The 23,033-nt window shown below is 43.8% G+C and overlaps 1 protein-coding gene across 7 annotated transcripts in view; it reads left to right on the top strand.

The window, feature by feature from the left end:
- LOC147683727 (von Willebrand factor A domain-containing protein 5A-like) overlaps positions 1-23,033 on the top strand; it is a 326,679-nt gene that overhangs the window by 263,608 nt on the left and 40,038 nt on the right. The gene's annotated exons all lie outside the window — the stretch shown is intronic.

Genomic DNA, 23,033 nt, shown 5'->3' on the forward strand with positions numbered 1-23,033 from the left:
AGGGACTCACGTCTGAGTATACCCTTCCACGCTTTTGGTGGACAAAATAATGAAACAACAGGGGGTGGTGATGGACAGAGTTTCTGAATTAGGCAGAATACTCTCACCCAGTCAAGAGATCAGGGCTTAATCCAACACCGTTTTTCAGCTCACTGCACCATCCCAGCTCAGAACCTGGCTATATGCAAATTAGTCTATCCCTGGGCCAGTGTATCATGGAAACAGGGCAAACCAAACTACCAAGCCAATTCTTTCACTGGGAAGGAAACAAGCTACCGGGGACCGGTTTCTGGCATTTCAGCCGTCTTCGGCCCGGCTTGCTTGAATCCTGATGGTGCAATGGGCTAGGGACTCACTTCTGAGTATACCCTTCCACGCTTATGGTGGACAAAATAATTAAACAACAGGGGGTGGTGATGGACAGAGTTTCTGAATTAAGCAGAATACTCTCACCCAGTCAAGAGATCAGGGCTTAATCCAACACCGTTTTTCAGCTCACTGCACCATCCCAGCTCAGAACCTGGCTATATGCAAATTAGTCTGTCCCTGTGCCAGTGTATCATGGGAACAGGGCAAACCAAACTACCAAGCCAATTCTTTCACTGGGAAGGAAACAAGCTACCGGGGACCGGTTTCTGGCATTTCAGCCGTCTTCGGCCCGGCTTGCTTGAATCCTGATGGTGCAATGAGCTAGGGACTCACGTCGGAGTATACCCTTCCACGCTTATGGTGGACAAAATAATTAAACAACAGGGGGTGGTGATGGACAGAGTTTTTGAATTAAGCAGAATACTCTCACCCAGTCAAGAGATCAGGGCTTAATCCAACACCGTTTTTCAGCTCACTGCACCATCCCAGCTCAGAACCTGGCTATATGCAAATTAGTCTGTCCCTGGCCCAGTGTATCATGGGAACAGGGCAAACCAAACTACCAAGCCAATTCTTTCACTGGGAAGGAAACAAGCTACCGGGGACCGGTTTCTGGCATTTCAGCCGTCTTCGGCCCGGCTTGCTTGAATCCTGATGGTGCAATGAGCTAGGGACTCACGTCTGAGTATACCCTTCCACGCTTATGGTGGACAAAATAATTAAACAACAGGGGGTGGTGATGGACAGAGTTTCTGAATTAAGCAGAAAACTCTCACCCAGTCAAGAGATCAGGGCTTAATCCAGCACCGTTTTTCAGCTCACTGCACCATCCCAGCTCAGAACCTGGCTATATGCAAATTAGTCTGTCCCTGGCCCAGTGTTTCATATAATTTTGGCAGATCTGGGAAATTATTCCTAAATTGCATGTTTTTAAATTGTAGTGTGTCCTTACAATCAATGTAATCTCACAAATTTGCTCAGATTGTTTGCCACTTACCATTATATGAGCTAAACATCTATAACCTAATTTTGATTTCACAGAAGTGCATTTGTCTGGGAAATACTACTTAACGTCATAACACCTGGCTGCCAATATCAGACAGCTTGTAATACATTCTGTGGCAGTGCATTTAAAGCGACCATGAAGACTTGTTTGATGCATTGATAAAAGCATCTTAACTCATGACTGTGTATGAGATAGCCAGGCAAAAGTCAGAACTTAAAATGTATGTGGTCTATCTTTCGCTGAATATATTCTCATTGGGATACTGCTAGATGCGAACGAAAGGAGTACAGCTTACTGGGTTGAATGCTAACACAGGTTCCCAATCCTTCATTTTTCTGAGGTTAAAAAATGAGTATCTGTGAATTGAGCAAGAATTATAGTATCTGACTGACTACACACACTTCGGTTTATGGGATGCACTATATAAATAGCTATTATTATCACTATTGTTATTTGTAGTAGTAGTCATCTACAGTCCTTTGGTTTAGAGTAATCACCAATAACAGGCACACTCCTAGTCTGTCATTCCTCAGTTACTATGGTGCAGTCAGCCAAGTGCCCTTTATGAGCCAGATTAGCTCACATTTGTCCCCCCTAGGGCAAGGTGCTGAGGGTTAGTCACCTGTATCCCTTGTGGCACGGTCTTTGCCAGTCAAATGCTCCACTTGGATGGTGAGGTATAGGGCTGGTCAACTGCAGGGGCCCTAGGTTAGCTAGTCCTCTCCATCTCCTCGATGTTAGCCACCTGCCTTGTCTCTCTGTTAATGCCCACATCTCCTCTTTGTGGGATGGGGAAGTTGCCCAGTATTAGCCCATTTTTTGGGCCAAGGCAAAGTCCTCTTCTCACACCGTGAAGGCCAGTTTTTGCCTGTTATGCAGTACCCTGCTCTGGCAATGCCAGGGATCTCTGCCACTGGTGATCAGGGCCTTGCTAGCAGTCAATATTTAGCTACCTTCTGCCACATCTACCTTCTGAGCTGCACACAGACTGCTCCCTGTGGGCATTGCCACATCTAGGTTCAGAGCCTTACACTGCATGCCTCTGGTCCCTACCGGTGCCTTCCTGTTTAAGACCACATGTCCCTACACAGCCTTACATTGTCATCTTTAGGCCCACGCTTTGCCATCCTATTTTCAGCTGACATCTGGTTCCAGATTCCCAAAAGGTCTGTATCTGGACTGCAAAATTGGCCTTCAGAGCCCACTCCTGTTGGTCACCTGCCCCAACTTGTAGTTCTTTGTCTTCATCACTGCATCTAGCTTCTGAGCCCTTTATGTCAGTGCCAGAGCCACTCAACGGCCCTGCCACTCCAAGCTATGAAGGGCCTTGCTGACAACGAGAAGGTGAAGAGCGCACAGGCTGCTACCCAACTGCTTGCCGGAGTCTGCATGCATCAGAGACCAGCTTACCCCATAAGCCCAACCAAGTATAAGCAGTGAGTGAAGGGAATGTGAAGTTCATACAAGTGCCACATGTAAGATCATGCATTTGCTTTTGCCAAAGAGTACCTCTGCTTTCCTTCCCCTTGCCTATGTTTTCTTGCTCTTCCCCTACTTGATGCTTCATCCTCATCAAGGCAACATTGCCTTTTAGTTTGAGCGCAAGGTGAGGATTTTACCTGTGTGAGTGCAGGCCTAGGTGTGGGTGAAGGGTGAGTCATGTGCCTGAGCGACTACAGGGTGAGTGGCATGCCTGCCTGCTTGAGTGTAGTGAGAGTTGTATACGTGTAAGTGCGGGGGAGAATTGTGCCCATGTGAGTGCAAGGGGGAGTCAGCCTATTTGGGTGCAAGGTCCACAGTGTACCCATATGAGTTAAGGGTGAGTAATGTAACCATATGAGTGCCCAGTAATGGTATTGCTGCATGATTGAAAGATAAAAACCTGGAGAGAGTCTCACTGTCTCATCATCTGGTGCACATAGTACTGCTGCCATAACAATGTTTTAATGGTGTCAGAAGTCTGCCAGTGGTGACTGGGAAATGAAGGGGAAACTGAAACGTCTGGACATTGTTATGGCAAGTGATGACATTTAAAGGAAGTAAATATATTCAGCAGGTTCATTGGCTTTCAGGAAGAGCAAGGAATGCCTGGGAGAATAGAGTTACCATAGTCTAACTGAGAGAGGACAGTGGCTTGTACCTCTGTGCAGAAATCGCTAGCCTTTAGGGTGCATTCTGTTTTTAAGCTTTTTAATGGGTGATGGGAGGCTCTTGCACTGTGAGGCATTTGGGAGTTCACTTTAGATGGGCACTGGACAAAAAGCCATGTAATTTCTCCCACTTTACTAGGAGAGGGTGAAGCCATTTGTAGCTTCTTCCCCAGCCTGGGTACCTGCAAATAACTACGCCACACACGGAGCTTAGTATTACACATCTTTATTCATGTGTATGTAGTTGCAACTCAACATTCTAAACCTACGTCACATCTCTACTGAGTCCGTTCGGAGCCAAAAAAGGTTCCGTCGCAAAGCTCGCAAGGCACTGCATCTCCCCCTCTGTTAATTAGAAAAGTTACAATTTTGTTTTGCAGAATGAATATATATACATATATCTATACTACTATTATAAAGAGAGAACTGTGAACCTTTGAGGCGGGTAAACGCGGGAACCACAGCGCCAATCCAAACACCCATTACATCATTGGAATTGTCAGGGTCTGCAGAGTGACATAGGCTATATACCACCCAAAAATATATGTTCTTTAAAAACATACGTTAAAAAAAGTAGTCCCTTGGAAGTAGCGCCGGCCGTGTGCGCTAACGACGTGTGTGATGACATCATCAAGAGCCCGGGGAGGATCGGCGGACAGGAGCCCAGGGAGGAGCGGCGGACAGGAGCGCGGAGATTAGCACACAAGACCTTGGGGAGGAGCGGTGAACTTTTGCCGACTGTGCTGTGGGCTGAGGTAGGTGAGAGGTGCCCGTAGTGGCCTGAGGAGGTCGTTGGGGGCCTGGGTTTGGCGGACTGCAGCGGACAGGAGCCCGGGGAGGAGCGGTGAAGTTTAGCACACAGGACCTTGGGGAGGAGCGGTGAACTTTTGCCAACTGCGCTGTGGGCTGAGGTAGGTGAGAGGCGCCCGCTGTGGGCTGAGGAGGTGGTTGGGGTCTGGGCTTGGCCGACTGCAGCCGACACGAGCGCGGGGAGGAAAGGTGAAGTTTAGCGGACAGGAGCGCAGGGAGGCTGTAAGCAAGCCTGATTGCCGGAGGAAAGGTGAAGTTTAGCGGACAGGAGCGCAGGGAGGCTGTAAGCAAGCCTGATTGCCCCCGGACAATGTCGGACGGGCTGCTAGAATATATGGCGCCTAACCCGACTGGGCTAGCATCAGCAGCAACCTCTTTATGCAGCTCTAGATTGAGATAATCCATTTCAGCCGCAGTTTGTATGGCTTGTTTGATTTTCTTGAAACTTCTCTCATATTCTTGTGATCACTTTAATGAAACATTTTTGTTCTTTAACACTTGGAAATGCAACATTTATAGTAGCAAAGTCTTGTATGTATTGGAGCAAAGCCCCCTTTTTAGGTGTTGCCTACGCAGCGCGCATGCGCTGCATAGGAGTAGACCTCTTGTAATCAATTAGGTTTTTAGGCCAAAAATGTGCACGCATTGCATTGCTTTCAATGGCAACGCATGCCCGTTTGGCGATTCCCTTGCGGGAGCGAGCTTTGAAACCATCTGGCTGTATATAACTTGCAAACAGATGGCGCTCCTCTGCGCTCCCGCAAGGGGAACGCTGTGTGTGGCTTTCCCCATCAAGAACTAGGGATGTGCTGGCCGTTAACAGCAACATGCCAAAACCACAAGTGTCTGTGATAACCAGCCTGAATGAACTAATTAGCTCTTCCTTGTTTTCTTAGTATTTTGGCATACAGCTCATGTGACCTTGCTGTTTACATTTCACGCGGCCTGTGGTGAATTCATTTTGGATGGTCTCGGGTTTGTGTTGTTTTCTTTCTTCCGTTCAAGTATCATTCGTCAGTAGGTAGTCTCTTTGACAGTGCGTGCTTTCGGTTAACAGCGCACCTAAAAGCCGGTAATATAGCCTTGCCATTTCTGGGCAGTGTTAATTCGTCTTCATAAGTTTTCCCTTCTCAAGGGATGCAAGGGGCCAGGAAAACAAAACGTAGACATTTGTGTATTTAGTTCTTTCCTTATCAGTTGCATCCACTTAGAAACCTTTGCTCTTGCATGGGAGAGGCTCGTAAACTTGTGTTTTGCAAGGCAACACGTCCCCCAGTTTTAATAATTGTTTCTGGGCGGATGCATTAGTAATACAGGCAGGCAAATGTTGTCAATCTTATATGTTTATGTCGCCACAGTGTGATGTAAAGACTTGCCGGTTCATGAATGATTAAGACTCATTCAGGAACACTCGTATGCATGCATTAATCGGATCAAGTGCTCTCTTTGAAGTTGTAAGGTACGTCAGATATAGTATTTGTCCACATATATGCTGTTCAGTTGAGAATGGTTTTCCATTGAGATTGATGGTTTGTTGCTCTGTCTCCCCTTAAGCATGTGGATGGGTCCAAGTAATATTGAGGACCGCTTTCTTTGTACTACACAGTGAATGTTGAGACCGTGATACAGACACACACGAGCCCTCTGGGTGAGGCTTCACAAATGAGTTCTGTAAAAATATATTTTTTTTATGCATGAGGCAGGCGGTGCCCACGAAGTTTGAGGCCCACAGGGTCACACTCACTAAGGTGGGTGACGCCTATTCACTTTTGTAACACTGTAACATGATGATGGCATGGAAACAGGGTTTATAGTGATTTTTCATGGATAATTAGTCCTATCAGTAGTTTTTTGCAGTTATGCTGCATTCTGGTCGTTTTAGAATCAAGGACTTTGTTTAATAGCAATTTTACTTCACAATAAGTTTTGACTATTTCTTTTGAGTTTAGGCTACATGGGAACTTTTGCATGCCCGGGTTTTTAGCACATCTTAGAGTATGAACATAGGTAACTGGAATTGAATTGGAGGTACCTGTAGTTTTGATTTTCTTTATTATGCTTTATGTTGTTCCTTATACCCTTGTCCAGATGAGGCCTGAATGAAGTGGCTGAAACGTGTATACAGTATAAAACAAGCATTGGCATAGCCAATAGGTCTCGCCTTTGGGACCTTATAAGTGTTTAACCGTGCTACAGTTAATGTTGATGCACCTAGGATATTGTGCTGCATAACTAAATACTTATAAGTTTCAAAAGCGAGACCTATTGGCTATGCCATTGCTTGTTTAAAAATGTTGTGAAGATTCGTCAAACATGCCAAAGTTATTGGGAAATAAAAAAAATGATTTTCCTATGGAAACTAGGTCCTAACTATAACTAACTACTGGCGATCATTTAAAAAACGATTTACAAATGAAAAATAAATTAACACTAAATTAAACTTATTATAATAACTTTCCTCCCTGTAGCTTTATAAACCCAACATCCCTCCACACCACTATAAATCACTAATGACATAAAAAAAACTTTATTTTTTAAATTACAAGCTACATTTTAAACCAAATAACATTTAAACCAACAATATTAAGAACTAAAATTAGTATAATAGCTCAAACCCATTACAATAATAATTAAAAAACATATTTTTACCACAGTATTAACTAAATTAAAAACGATATTCTTAAAAATATTACTTTAAAAAAAATCAATATTCTGGATAATGATATTATATACCAAGATATTTTTGCATCACAACTATTTTTTCCTAATATTTTAGAGTTCTGATATTTTGATTTCAATATTTTGTTCAAAATACCATACAGAGATCAGTGGCCATGACAACGATGACAGTAGCAAGGCAGAAAGTTTCCTCCCTCCTACTGGGACAGACACTGAGGATTATCTCTAAAATGGTAGGAGACTCAGTCAGTCAAAATCCTTTATTCGGCTTTCATCAGTTAGGAAAACCATAAAAGTACATTTAAAATTTTCGTACAGCAAATCGTTTTAAAATTAATTTTCCAAAAAAGATACATATAAAAAAATCATTTACAGGTATAGCAAATTGTAAAGTGCAAAAGTACAATCCTTCAAAAACAATCTAAAACATTTTAAGCAATACAGCGAGTAGAAGTAAATATAATCTTAAAATGTAATTTTCATAACCTACTCTAAATTTGACCTGTGTCAAACGACAAACTTCAAAAATTTAACTATGGCCATCGCAATACACTCCTCGTCCAAAAATTGGAGAGAGATAAATGCAGGACGACACCTTCGGAGACCCATAGTTTTTAAAATCGGGATCAGCCAACGTTTTCTTGGTTCACTATAAAACTTACAAAATAAGATTGTGTGAATTGAAGATATTGGGTAGAGACATCATCACAAGGGCAGGTTGGTAAAGACTTTGCCCAGTCATTAATTTTTGGAAAGGTAACTAGACGCTAAAAAGTGTCCAGCCTAAACCGTATTAATAGGAATCTTTCATAGCTGGACAAGTTAAAGGTTAGATAGGGTTGGATGGTCAAAGTCGTTTGAATTCTTAACATATGTTGGACTGATGGTTTACTGACCTCATTAGTCAGCCGCAGTTGTTCTAGGTGCATCAAACTGTGTTTTTTAAATGCTTTTATAGAGAGTTCTGAGATTAGGATGGGAGAGTGGAAATATTTTGCCATACCCAGATCGTACAGGAAGTTTTTAATGTAGGCTATCCATCGAATCTTATGTGCATTCTCTAGAGAAATACAGTCCTGTATAAACCCTTGAGAGAAAATAGTTTTATTTGACGACCAGATACGGTGCCATAGAAGAAGTGGTTGGATTTTAACTATGTCTATCAAATAAGACAGACCCAGTTCCAAATGGCACGAGTAGGTTGCAGTACCTTGTGGCACGGCAAGGAGGAACCTTTGTAAAGCATCTACCTTTCCGTAGCACCACACTCCGGCCCCATAAGTTGCGATGGTTAAACATTTAGCCTTATATATCTTGATGAGTTCAGTGGGGGGCCTTCTTCCTAATCTTCGTGAAAAGTTTACTAGCGCGACTGTTGACCTCATAAAAAGCAGCTTCCTTGACTCGATAGCCTGCCTCCAAGAGCTTTTGTGATCTATTACAATTTCCAGGTACGGGTACGTGTTGGTGCTCTCGAGTTTTACATTATCGATTAAAAATAGCCTTGTTTTTCTTAATTCTGTAACCTGAAGACATAACAAAGGTTTTTTTAATATTGATATTCAGGTCCAGATTGGCCATAAAAGTATTATATCTCACATAAGCACGTTGTAATTCTACAGGGGTGCGAGCTAAAATCACGGCGTCATCGGTGTAGAGTAAGGCCGGTATTGGGCATTTGTTAATAGTAGGCAGGTCCTGGGACCCTTTTACCATGTCCTGTTCCAAGCCATTAGTATAGAGTGTAAAAAGAAAGGGGGCCAGGACACAGCCCTGCCTAACCCCTCTCTCTACCCCGAATGACGCCGTTAGTTCCCCCTCAACCAAGTACCTCACTCTGGCTGTAGCGTCCGAATATAGCTCGTGCAGGAAATTAATGAGAGCCCGCTCTACCCCCATTTCCAGTAAAATAAACCATAAATTTGAGTGGCTGACGCAGTCGAAAGCTGCTGATAGATTGACATGCGCCATGTATAGAGCCCCCCTTAGCATTTATGTACTTGCCCATCAAAAGAGACAAGTTGAGAGCTTGTTCGATGGTGCCAAGGGCTTCTCGGAACCCAAATTGTATGTCTGATAAAATCTTGTTATCGTCCGCCCAATGCTGGAGGCGGTCTAGAATAACTCGCCCCGCCACTTTCCCTAGAGTATCCAGGAACGAGATCTGACGGTAACAAGAGGGCGATTGACGGTCCCCTTTTTTACAAATAGGAACAAGAATAGATTCTGACCATGAGTCAACAAGCCCCACCTCGCATGATGCTTGCAGAACTCTGGTCAGAATTGGGGTCAACAGGTCCAAATTAAATTTGAAGAAATCAATTGGGACCTCATCAGGGCTGGCGCCTTTCCATTTTTGCTAGCCATCAAGGCAAGCTCTACTTCGTTGTACGTTATGTCAAGGGCTATAGGAAATGGAGTTATTTTGGGTGCAGGATTGGTCTTTTCCTGTGCATTATACGCTTCTTGCCCTTTAGAGGGGAGGCCAAATATCCAGGCGAAGTGTTCGACTCATATTTGTTTGTCTATCGCCACCTCATTTTTAGGGTTATCTCTAGAATCTGAAAGGAAGGGAGATTTAATGACTGCCCAGAAAGCAACACTATCCCTTAAGGTGCAACTTTTGTGGAGTTGATACCATAATTATTTTTTTCAGTTCAGTTTTCCTAGATTTCATGACTTGGCTGTACTCACTTCTGAGGATGGCGATTTCCTGGGCATCCCGTTCTGTTTTATGTAGTGCTACTTTTAGTTTTGTGTATTCTTTAGTGCAGCTACTGTTAAACCATCCTTTTGTTTTAGGCTTTCTATCTTTTAGTTTAGCAAAAAGGGCTTCTTTTATTGTTTTAGTTACGGTCATAAAATTAGTCATGACTTCCTCGTTGGAGGTGGCGATGTCAAGGCACTGTTCGATCGTCTTTCGTGATTTTTTAACTACATTTGTAGTAATAGCTGCTGGACTCACTTTGTCCCATTTGAGTGAATACCCATGGAGCCGGTCTAAAATCAGAGTGTTTTGACCCAGAGTCCTCAATGTATTACACCTATCTGACTTCTGTAGAAGTGATAGGGTAATGCTATTAGGGTAATGATCACTAATAATATTATCATGAGTCTTGAAATTTAAAACTTGTGATCCAGCTTTAGAGGAGATGAAAATAAAATCTATTGTACTAGGGGTTCCTCTACCGTTGAAAGTGGGAATAAGCAGGACTGAAGGGTTCATCATGTCGTTAGCCAAGCCTAGGTCTAGACCAAAAAAGGTTTCGTTCAGACAGTCCCCAATTGTAGAGTGGGGAAAGTGTGTTATCAGGTGTTCAATCTCATCCATGAGACCACAGGTCAACTGGTCGCTATTGCTACACAATCTTTGATTAATGATTACCACATCTTTTGTAGCCTTATTGATTAATTCCTGCAGGGAGAGAAAAATGTGTCTTATTACTGTTATTAATTCTCCCTGGTGTAAGTGAATATAAAAGATGTCCGTTTTAATCAAGTGCAAGGTTAATATTTGAAAATTGGGTTCTAGTTTAATTGGGACAATTTCCTTAATCTCCACAAGGTTGGAAACAAAAATGGTCAAACCTCCTTTAGCTCTACCGGATGGTGACGGTAGTGCTGATGAAAAATAGGTTTTGTAGCCCTCTATATGTGTCACAGAAGTAGCCCACGTTTCTTGAAAACAAAGAATATTAAACTTGTGAACAAAACTAAGCCAAGTGTCATTCACCACCTTTGAACGCAGACCTGCAATGTTCCAGTAAAGTATATTGATAGAGGATTTGTCCCGAGGACTATCGAGGGCAGGACCTAAACTGATAGTCTCTGCTTGTGTGTTGTACTGGCTCTTACTATCAGGAACTGGTTGTCTGTTGCTCATGACTAGGCCCAGATTTACTAGCAAATTTTCAGAGTGGTCAGTGGAAGAATACGATTCAGGTCCAGTTATATTTACTGTTGTAGGCCGTGTGGAAGGAAAAGTAGAGGATTCTGATTCTGATTTACCAGACTCGGAAGTTCGTGATTCCACGCAGGCTCTGTGATTGGCAAAACAAGTCAATCGGTCTCTACCTGTCCTGACAGCAAATTAAATCTATTACAAGTTGGAATACCATAAACACAGTCCTGGGTTAATACATTTCTACCAAACCCCTAGGCCGACTGGGTCCCGATCGATGGGGTATAAAAGAAACAGAGTGGCAATATATTAATTTTACCCCTTGCTATGGCATAGTTCCCACTCTCTCGCAAGATTGTATTAACCAGCTGGGGGGATCTAAAAGTCAAAACAATACAGTCTCCCAGAAAGAGTTTCCCACGCAAGCCTACCCACTGGACCTTTCTTGCCATCTTAAATTCTCTGAACAGGGATTCTCTTAAATTCTCTGAGACTCAATACTTTGTGATATATGCATTTCAATAGCACTTTGGGCTTCCAACAGAGTTGATGGCTTCTTTTACAGCAGTCTTAAAAGGCAGATGAGGTACTTGAGTTACTTCTCCCCATGGAAGAAAATAAGCCAGACCTCCTTATGGAGATCCTCCAGCTATCCTCTTTGGCTTCAGAGGGATTGTTTCCCTTTATTGATGCGCTCCTGCAATCATTACTCTTTTCTCATGGGTTGGATCCGCTTTTGACTCTCGATGAACCACCTGGCTCCCTACCACCACCAAGATTCCTTAAATTTGTATCTGCTCTAAGCAAAAACTGCTGTCCTTTTCCACTGCCGCTCCTGATCGGGAGTTAAAGGGGATTAAGACTATGGGGAAAGAAGGTGTTTTCCTCAGAGGGTCTTGCCCTCAGTTCCACTAATGTAACATGCCTTTTGGCAAGGTATTCGTGTGAGCTCTCCAAGATAATGCAGACAGCCTTGTTTGACTTTTCAGAACACCTACTTTGTCATGGTCTTTCAGGATGGGCAGAATGTAGTGAATCCGATCTTTCACTCAGGGCTGGACATGTAGACACCTGTGGCAGTCCCTGATGGTCATCGATGACCATCTTCTACCAGGCCTGGCTTCATTCAATGGCCTTTTCAGGGTACATTGGGGAAATTGTGATGGACAAGCCTTTTGATAGTTCCTGTATGTTTGTGAAAAAGCTTATCCCTCAAGAGCTTGAAGCAGTGGTGAGGGTGCTGAAGTATGCATTGGTGTGTCTCTCTGTCTTGGGCTTCCATATGAGGTACCAGATTGTTCACCCTGCAATGGCCCGATCCATGTGAATCCAGTGCTTCTCCGACTCCCTTTTAGACCATTCTGCCACTATCCGCAGTTGAGCCACTTTATAGTAAAGGCCGAAGTTGGGTAGACCCACCCCACCCTAAGTCCTTGGACTCCATAAGATATGAAAGGATAAGCGAGCCCTCCTGCCTTGCCAGATAAAGCGAGTGAAGAGCGATCTTATTTTAGGGAGGAGCTCTTTATCCAGTTCTATCAGTAGAGCCTGAAAGAGTTACAAATATTTAGGGAGCACCGTCATTTTGATTGCATGTATGTGACCCAACGAAGAGATAAAAAGAGGTTTCCAGCGTTGAAGATCGCTTTGAAGCTGAATCAGTGTGGTTGGAAAGTTAGCCTTGTATAACCCCTCCACTCGAGGTGTCAGTTGGATCCCCAAATATTGTAGAGTGGTGTGCCCAATGGAGTGGAGAACGGTCCTGTAGCTCCTCAACCACAGCCTCCGGAAGTGTGGGATTAAGTATATAGAATGTATCTAGGTAAACCTTAAGCCCCTCCACTGTCCCATACCTGGTCAGCTCTGCCTGCAACACCGGAAGTGAGAGTGATGGCTCCGTGAGGGATAAAAGCACATCATCCACGAACAGCAATATTTTGTGGGTATCTCCCCAAAGGGAATCCCCCTTATTTCTGGGGTCTCCCGGATATGCATCGCCAGCAGCTCAATGCTAAGACCAAATAGCAGGGGTGACAAAGGGCACCCCTGCCTGGTCCCTCTAGTAAGAGAAAAGGGGGCAGACATTGTCCCATTAACCAGCACTCTGGAACGTGGCTGTATGTAGTTGGCCCTGATCATATTGGTACATTTATCTGCGAAACCGAAGTGTTTTGAGTGTGTTAAAAAGAAAGGGCCAGTCCACCCTGCCAAAAGCCTTTTCGGCATCCAGTCCCCCGAGAACAGCTGGTATCTTTTGCTTAGTCACTTTTTCGATCAGGTGCACTGCCCGTCTAATGTAATCATGGGTTTGCCAGCCTTTTATGAAGCCTGATTGATCAGGGTGGACGAGGTCTGGCATTAGGTCATTTAACCTATCTGCTAAGATAGCTGAATAAAGCTTTGCATCTAAGTTTAAGAGCACAATAGGCTGGTAGGAAGTGCAGAGGAGCGCATCTTTCCCCTGTGATCACCACCTCAGCCATGGATGGGGTTGTCCCTATCTCTTCTACCATATTATTACAGAGGTTGAGGTGTGGGATGAGGTCGGGCACGAAGGTTTTATAAAAATGTGGCGTCAATCCATCCGGACCTGGAGCCTCATTGACCTTGAGGGATTTGATGGCTTTGCCCAACTCCTCCTTAGTGATAGGTGCCGTAGGAGCATCATTCCTCTCTTGTGAGACCTTAGGGAAGTTCAACATGTGGAGATATTGATTTTGTTCCTCTATGTCCCTTGTCTCCCCTGTGTAAAGACTCTCATAAAATGCCCTGAATATGTCAGCCTTCCCTTTATCTGTGGACGCTATCCGACCCTCCCCATCTTGTATGTTTCGAATTTATTACTTTTCCCTTTTTTCGCTCAGTTGTCTAGACAAGTGTTTGCCTATTTTGTTTCCTTGCGTTTAGGAGATTTGACGGAGCCGTAGTAGTACGTATTCTGCCCGGTTATTATATATATCGCCTTAAAGTTGCCCACAAAGTGCAGTGAGTGTGCGCAGTGAGCCCCTGGTGGCATAGTGTAGTTCCTATATTCCCAATAGGCTCTGCGCATTGGAATAATATATACTATAGTTTAGACGTAGGACTGAGGTCGACTAGGTCTCTATCGAATATATTAGACTTAATTGTGAGTGCCAGCTAGCTTAGAGGTCACTAGAAACGTTCTCGAATTCACAAGAAGGGATTAGTGTCTGACAACTGCATAAACATGACAACTTTGTTTCCCAAGAATAAGAAATCAATCTCTAGAGACGCCGAAACAATAGATGGCTATTTCACTCAGTCTGGTAGGAAGTGCAGAGGAGCGCATCTTTCCCCTGTGATCACCACCTCAGCCATGGATGGGGTTGTCCCTATCTCTTCTACCATATTATTACAGAGGTTGAGGTGTGGGATGAGGTCGGGCACGAAGGTTTTATAAAAATGTGGCGTCAATCCATCCGGACCTGGAGCCTCATTGACCTTGAGGGATTTGATGGCTTTGCCCAACTCCTCCTTAGTGATAGGTGCCGTAGGAGCATCATTCCTCTCTTGTGAGACCTTAGGGAAGTTCAACATGTGGAGATATTGATTTTGTTCCTCTATGTCCCTTGTCTCCCCTGTGTAAAGACTCTCATAAAATGCCCTGAATATGTCAGCCTTCCCTTTATCTGTGGACGCTATCCGACCCTCCCCATCTTGTATGTTTCGAATTTATTACTTTTCCCTTTTTTCGCTCAGTTGTCTAGACAAGTGTTTGCCTATTTTGTTTCCTTGCGTTTAGGAGATTTGACGGAGCCGTAGTAGTACGTATTCTGCCCGGTTATTATATATATCGCCTTAAAGTTGCCCACAAAGTGCAGTGAGTGTGCGCAGTGAGCCCCTGGTGGCATAGTGTAGTTCCTATATTCCCAATAGGCTCTGCGCATTGGAATAATATATACTATAGTTTAGACGTAGGACTGAGGTCGACTAGGTCTCTATCGAATATATTAGACTTAATTGTGAGTGCCAGCTAGCTTAGAGGTCACTAGAAACGTTCTCGAATTCACAAGAAGGGATTAGTGTCTGACAACTGCATAAACATGACAACTTTGTTTCCCAAGAATAAGAAATCAATCTCTAGAGACGCCGAAACAATAGATGGCTATTTCACTCAGTCAATCTTGCATGCTTCGTTTCACCAGAGGTGCAGAGAAATAGAGAGGCGTTTTCAATAAAAGGTATTTATTAAACAGTCTTCTTTCTCAATCATAAGAAATGAACTGCTACAATCTCAATACTGGTTGCAAAGTATAATGCATACACTACGAAGAGAATTATAAAATAATACTGTAAAAGCATACTATGGTTTCTAAGCCATATAAAATAACATAAAATACATACATTAATAAATAAAGACTAAAAGTACTCAACTGGTGCTTCTAAAATACGCCTACCCCGGTGTACCTAACTTAAGTCTAGTACAAGGGAAGAAGTAAGTGAGGTGTAGCTTAAGTTTAGTATTCTTTGCCAAGAATCTCTCCAAGAATTCTCTACGGGTCTAATCAGCTCCTACCTTGGTTTAGAATGAAGGAGGTCTTGTATCTCTCTCTCAGAACTCGATTTCCCAGCAACCCGCAAGGGTAGCCTGGAAACACTGGAGCTGGATGTCTCGGCAAGAGAAAAGACAGCGTCTCTCCCAGTGCGTCTGCTGGAAGGTCTGCTTCCTTCGGCACTTGCTTCGGCAGGGCGTCGGGTAAGTAGATAGACAAACTGCTCCAAACCACTGTGTGTTTGCCTGGGCAAGTGTGGGCATATTTATACCTTGAAGGTGCCGAGTTTGAGGTAAGGTTGGACATAATAACGTCATCAAAGACTCAGTTCTTTGAAAACTCCATGATTTCTTGGATAAATTAATATTCAAGCAAGGGGAAGTCCCTAACTGCTGAAGGCGGGTTTTTCCAGGAAATCGTTGTGGATTCTCAGATTACCATCAGAAGGACCCTTTTCCCTCCTGAGGCGGAAGCCGGGAGGTCTCTTTCTTTCACTTTTGCCTTGACACCCTAGGAATTTGTTTTTTTAACTTTGTTTGCTCGTGCCTGATTAAAAAGCACTTTTAAAACTTGCATCTCCCTAGCGTGTTCTCTAGCGCTTGATTAAAAAGCGCTTCAGAATAGAGACTCCTCAGCGCTCCTAAGCGCTCTGTGCCCCTCCCCTACCCGTACCGCCCTCGGCTGAGCATCGACGCCGAGGGCTGGGATTCGAACTTGGCTGCCATATTGGGTGTGGGCCAGGCGAATCGCGCGCTCTAGTAGCGCTATAAAAAGAACGGTCATGACTCCGCGCAGCGGACGCGTACTGCGGACGCGCCGGACCTGCACCGGAGTCGTGCCAGAGTCATGCCCGTTTGCGCCCGTTCGCGCACAGTCGGGCCCAGGGCCCAAGACCCCTGGTATACCAGCCCCATGCTCTTTAACATACTCCCGCTCGACCCTACTCTCGCTCAACAGGGAGCTTCCATCATCATGCAACCATTTGATGGACCTTGGGCTTGGTGGCTTCTTTTGTAACAACTGCTCTTTTAGGGTTACAGAGGCTACCATAAAAACCACACCACTCCCAAAAAACAGGACAGTAGACACTGATTTAAAGATGGCACTGGTTAACTGCCGTTCTTTACCAAAGCACGCCACGGAAATCGCACTACTGATCGAAGATCTAAACGTGGACATTCTGTTTTTAACAGAAACGTGGCTCGGCTCGTCCTCCGGCCCCGACATCGTCCGGGCCCTACCTGCTGGATATTTGATTCAGCACAGAGACCGAGAACTTAAAGTTGGCGGAGGGATCGACATTTTATACAGGGAACACTTAGCTTGTCGCCTGATCGACAGCACTATCCCAGACTGTGAGAGTACACAATTCTCCATCACCCACTCCTCAGAACTCTCAATCTCCGGTCTCTTAATCTACCGTCCACCCGGCCAGATTGGTCAATTTATAGAAGGGCTAACTGAAACAATTCTGGAATCAGCCACCATGGTCTCTAATTTCATAGTGCTAGGTGACTTGAACCTCCATTTTAACAACCCTTTGGACACTATTGCCACGGAATTAACCAAAGACCTAGCTGCATGCCAACTTAACTTGATTGTTCAACACCCTACTCACTCTAAAGGGAATTTTTTAGACCCAATATTCTCCAACGTTGCTGAATTGTCTACATCTGTACCATTTTCTATCCCCTGGTCAGACCATAAGGTAATTCCCTTTTCATGGAAAATTAACAGACCTTGCACCAATCGACCTCCCCATAAAACCTTAGGTAGGCGCTGGACAAAGTTAGAACCCAGCGAATGGATAGAATCTCTGAAGCAGAACGAACCTACGGCCAACCAGAATATCGATAGGGCCAATACTGACTTCAACCAATGGATAGAACAATCGCTAGATAGTGTGCTCCCCAAAAAATGTATTTCAAAGAAAAAAAGTCCGAATAAACAGCCTTGGTTCAACTCAGACCTAAGGTCCCTTAAACAGGAATGCAAACGAGAGGAAAGACAATGGCGAAAACATTTCGACGAGGAGAAGAAAATTAAATACAAACTTACAATCAAGAAATATAAAACTGCACTTAATGTAGCCAAATCCACCTTTTTTGCTGAAAAAATCGAAAAATCCACTAACGCTCCCAGAGAAATGTTCAGAATAGTAAAAACCTTGTCAAGGGCCCCCGACCCCCCTCATCCGAGCTTTCATCTGAAGAATTTGGTGCTCGTTGCAACGAACTAGCAAACTTCTTTGCCACAAAAATTGAAAAGATTCTTCTTTCTCTCCCTCCACTCCCAGCAGCTGAATCCAACCCTCCTCCGAGGGATGACATTAACTCTACCATACCTCACCTTGCATCCTTCCATCCGCTCAGTGACGATCTTTTCCCTTCCCTTTTCAACTCCATAAAAAGCGGCTCTCCCCTTGATCCCGCCCCCATGTCCATCCTGAAATTAGCCCTCCCCCATGTTAGCAAAAATATAATTGACCTTGTCAACACTTCCCTGGAGTCTGGCACAGTGCCTCAAGACTGGAAGCTAGCCATGGTAAAGGCCCTGCTGAAAAAGCCAAATCTCAACCCTGATGACTTTTCCAATTACCGTCCCATCTCCCTGGCATTAGTAAGCTTGCTGAAAAGTGGGTGAATAAACAACTAGCATCCTATTTGGAGTTCTATAACCTGCTACACCCCACCTAAACAGGCTTCCGAAAGGGACAAGGAACCGAAACAGCTTTGTTGAGAGTGGTCGAGGTATCCAGGAGGATTCTGGACGCAGGTGGCAGCGCGGCCATTATCCTCCTGGACCTCAGCGCCGCCTTTGACACGGTTAACCACCGTGTCCTCCTAGCCCGTCTAGAGAGAATTGGAGTCACAGGTAAGGCCCTTAAGTGGCTTGAGTCTTTCCTCAGCAACAGATTCTTTAAGGTCTTCTCAGACACCAACTGCTCCCTTCCAGTGCCATTACAGTGTGGGGTACCTCAGGGCTCCTCCCTCAGCCCCACACTGTTTAATGTGTACATGGCCCCTTTGGCAGAGATAGTGGCCCCCTTCGGAATCCAACTGGTGAGCAACGCTGATGACACCCAGCTAGTAGTTTCCCTTAACCAGGCAGATTCCCCCCCGAACAATCTTTGCAACTGCCTGGGTGCGGTCGCAGAGTGGATGGATGCATCCCATCTGAAATTGAATGGAGGAAAAACCGAGCTGATGCTGCTCGGAAGGAAGGCCACCTTTAACACCCTCTCTATGTGGCCTCCTTGCATGGGACCCGGGCCTACCCCAAAAACAGAGATAAAAAGCCTCGGGTTCTGGCTCGACACGGAGCTGTCCTTCAAAATCCAGGCAAGAAAGACAGTGGCTACTTGCTTCGGTTTACTGAAAACCATCCGCAAAATCCTCCCCCAGCTACCCGAAACTGCTAAGAAAACCATAGTCCAGTCCCTCATTTTATCAAGGCTTGACTATGGGAATGCACTTTACCTAGGAGCCCCCACTTCAGTTATCCGACAACTTCAGATGGCCCAAAACTCCGGAGCAAGGCTACTCACTGGTACCAGCCATCGTACCTCAGCAGCACCCTCACTAAGGACCCTGCATTGGCTCCCAATAAAAGAGCGGGTCCATTTCAAAACCCTCTGTCTGGTCCATAAAACTCTATATGGGGATGGCCCCCCCATTCTGAACGATATGATCAGACCATACATTCCATCTAGGGCTCTTCATTCTAAACAGCAAAACCTCCTTACAATACCCAGAACCAACAGAGCCCGATCTGGGGACCGTCTCTTCTCGCGAAATGCAGCAAGGCTGTGGAATGCCCTCCCGCTTTCACTTCGCCTAGAACCCAGCCTGCTGGCATTTCGAAAACAACTCAAAACAGCACTGTTTCCCAAGACACGGATGAGTTAGCCCCCACATCTCAGATCCTGTTTATCCCTTCTGTTCAACATCAAGCTCTGGGATGCCTCCGAGTAGCCATGCACTATACAAGAACCTTTTCAATTCAATTCAATTCAGAACTGGTGGAAGTAGCCATGCCGTATTTGAACTGCATAGGCTCAGTCTAAATATGGTAATGATTTTTATGCCTATATAAGGATAGGGTGATTTATACCTATATATGGGCATGAATCTGGACAATTACACTAGGGTCCTAAATTCATATACAACACCCGCTCCACTTTATTAAGTTCAACATTACTAAATTATAAGTACTGAAACATATTTAAATCATGTGTTTTCAGTCCCACCCAAAATACAAAATTTGCATTTGAAAAAGGCTATATACGAAATGAGTATAAACTGTACGCATTTGAGCAAAGTGTATTCATATATGATATATAGCATGAAATGATTAATGCTAACCTTATGAATCACAAATGTATATTTATGAACTGGCTCTTAAGTACAGAAGAAAGGTCGAGACCATCCCATAGCAGAATATATAAACTGTTTTGGTTTTGAGGACAAGGCCAAATATTGTCTCTAGGAAATGTTCAAAAGAATTCTTGTTCTCTAAGAATAGTTCTACTTTAAGCAGATTACTCTGTGCCATAAAAAGTTCTATTTTGGAAAAAGTTCAAATTGTATCGAAAAAGCTTCTCAAGTTTAGACGGTTTGTTTTGAAAATTGAAGGTCGAATTTCAGAGTTCATGGAACGCTGTGTGCAGAATCAAAAGTTAATCTCGGTGTCAGGAGAAAACATCAGATCGTCTAAGCTGGCAAAGAAATTGTCTACCACAGTAGGTGAAAGTGGAACTACTTCATCAAGTAGATCAAATGTGCACAGATGAGAAACATCGCCGTCAGCGTCAGTTGCCGCGTTAGCCATGTTCATATCAGATGGTACCTGTGTACCTGTTGTTCCTCGTATCTCACCATAAGCTAGACTTGCCAGTGAGACCTCAATGAATGCCATCATCAGGATTGGTAGTCGTTGGGGGCAACACGATGCATGAGTCATTACCGAACCTAGCAAGGTGTCAACATCTGATGGCAGTACTGATGGAAGTTTGGCGTAAATAACAAGGACCCCCTGCTAGACAACTGGATTTGTTATACAGGGAAAATAGACAATGTAATAACAGCAAACAAGTAGATAATAAAGCCAGGGAGAAACAGCATGTAGGAAGCACAGTAACCAATTAAAAAGTACAAAATTGAATTTATTTGTAAATGTACACATTTAGAGTAAAAACATTTGAAATTCCAAAAAACACAAAAACATAACAACAAATTAAGAAACCAATAAATTCAATATAAAGAGATTATCTTTCTAACACAGTTACACAAAATTTCATAAAAAAGTGGCAGAAATAATCATCGACGCGCGTTTCGGCGTTTAAACAAGAACGCCTTCCTCAGGAGCCACATTAAAATCTGAAAAACATACGTAAAATGAGTTAAAAACACACAGGGGAGTATTATCACTCCTATCGTCAATATATCAATGTTTATACTAGGAACTATACCCGAAGCTGTGCTTACCAAACATTTCTTCCCTACTTATGCAGTTAATAAATCTAACTGCACAAGGAACAACCTAGATAATTTATATTTGAGCAGTGTCATAATCATTGGGCAGAACAAGACATGGATTAAGGGCCCCCATTAAATTACGTTCACACAAGGGACTACCCATACTCATTATCAATGATAAACCACTGTGGGCTTTCTTATTTATTTGTAAACATACCTGACCAAGGGGAACATAGGTGAAACTGTTCACTCCGTATTCCTTTAGAGAAGTGTCACGGATGGGATAAGGATATATTTCTTGCTTGTCAAGTAGGTGCAGTCACTTTCTACTTCAATCAAGTTTTAATCTGTGATAATCAAAACATTTCTATTCACGATCTATTAAGAGAATCTATACATATCCTATTTATTCAGTGCTTGGATATGTAGAGCCTGTTTTGCTTACCTAAATTGATTGATGTATACAAGATATTTGCTGATTCAAACACATGATTCCGCAGTTAATTTATACCAGCGAGTCGTAGGGATTTTGACGCCGGGAGAGGAGATAGATGAAAGCATTTAGTTGTCTTTACATGAAAATAGACGGGCCCCAAGCTAATCTCAATTCTATTGGCCTCTAAACTATATGCATCTTATCGATTGTTGAATCAGTATGTGTGGTTGCACCTTGGATAAATGGCGAATTCTTCTGGCAATATTTAGTGCTGTTGATAAAAAGACCGACCAGGATTCGTCAATATATAGAGGGGAGGTTGCCTTTATTGACACATTTGCACTGTTTAACGTGAGAAAAAACGTACCGGTACAATGTAAAAGAATTGTTGCATATATGTACCACGGAACGCTGAGGACCGAATACCTAGTAGTCGTTGGGGGCAACACGATGCATGAGTCATTACCGAACCTAGCAAGGTGTCAACATCTGATGGCAGTACTGATGGAAGTGTAAGACAAATATCCAACACGCATTCTTCTCCGCAAAGCAGGCATCGTAGAACAGGTAAGATGCAATCTTGCCAGATTGATCTGAACGAAAGGAACCAAGTGGTATTCAGATCTCTTGAATGAGCCAAGCCAAGAATCTCTGTAATCCTTTCACGATACCGCATGGGCTTGTTCCATGGTAGTCTGGGTATCGTTGGTGACTGGACTTGCCATATCGGAGCAGAAGGAATAAAAATAGAATTCCTGCTACAAGTCCCAAAATGAGAGGCAGGCCGCCAAACACAGAGTGCACGAAATTTGGAGAAAATTTGACTGCTTCAAAGGGAGCTAACAGTCCAGAAAAAATCATCTTAAATACATGTGCGATGCTGCAGGTATCAGACATGTTTAAGATTTGACCTAACATTTTTGCGAAATGTACTGGGCAGTTTGTTGATAATAATGCATGTATCTCTGCAGAAGTCCTTGCAACTTGCAGATTATACGTTTCTCTTGACGAGGTCAGTGGCACAGTTTTTTGCAAAAGAATGGTTTTCATTCTGTTTAAAGTATCAATTCATATAGAAGAGATATTCAGTGAAGGCCATAACTCTGACTCCCTGTCTGTCATGCTTTTTGGAAACAATAATTGCATACAACAAGTATGTTATGTTATGTTATGTTACTATTTGTTTTGTAGAGCGCTCAGCTGCTCCAGAGAGCGTCCCGGCGCTAAAGATCACATCACCATATACCAGCAACTAACATAAAGCCATAACAGCACATAAATTAACCATAACAGCATTACAGGGCAAAAAGATAAGTTTTAAGTCCCTTCCTAAAAACAGAGAGATTGGTGCACGTCCGCAACGTCAGGGGCAGAGTGTTCCAGAGACGGGGTGCAAGGTAACTAAAGGAACGACCTCCACAGCGAGCAAGCTTCACTGTTGGGACGATAGCCTTGGCCTGGGCCGCAGATCTCAGGGGTCTAGATGGGAGATAGAAATTGACCCTTCTCTGCAGATATTCAGCGCCAAGATTGTGAAGCGCCCTAAAAGCTGTAATTAAGGTCTTGAAAGAGATGCGCTTACGAATCGGCAGCCAATGCAGAGAGACAAGGAGATTGCTGGCCCTGGCTCTTCTAGTTAGACCAAAGATTGCCCTGGCTGCAGAATTTTGAACTATCTGCAGACGAGTCAA

Source organism: Lissotriton vulgaris, chromosome 11, assembly GCF_964263255.1.
Source record: "Lissotriton vulgaris chromosome 11, aLisVul1.2, whole genome shotgun sequence".
In the NCBI taxonomy this organism is placed as follows: domain Eukaryota; kingdom Metazoa; phylum Chordata; class Amphibia; order Caudata; family Salamandridae; genus Lissotriton; species Lissotriton vulgaris.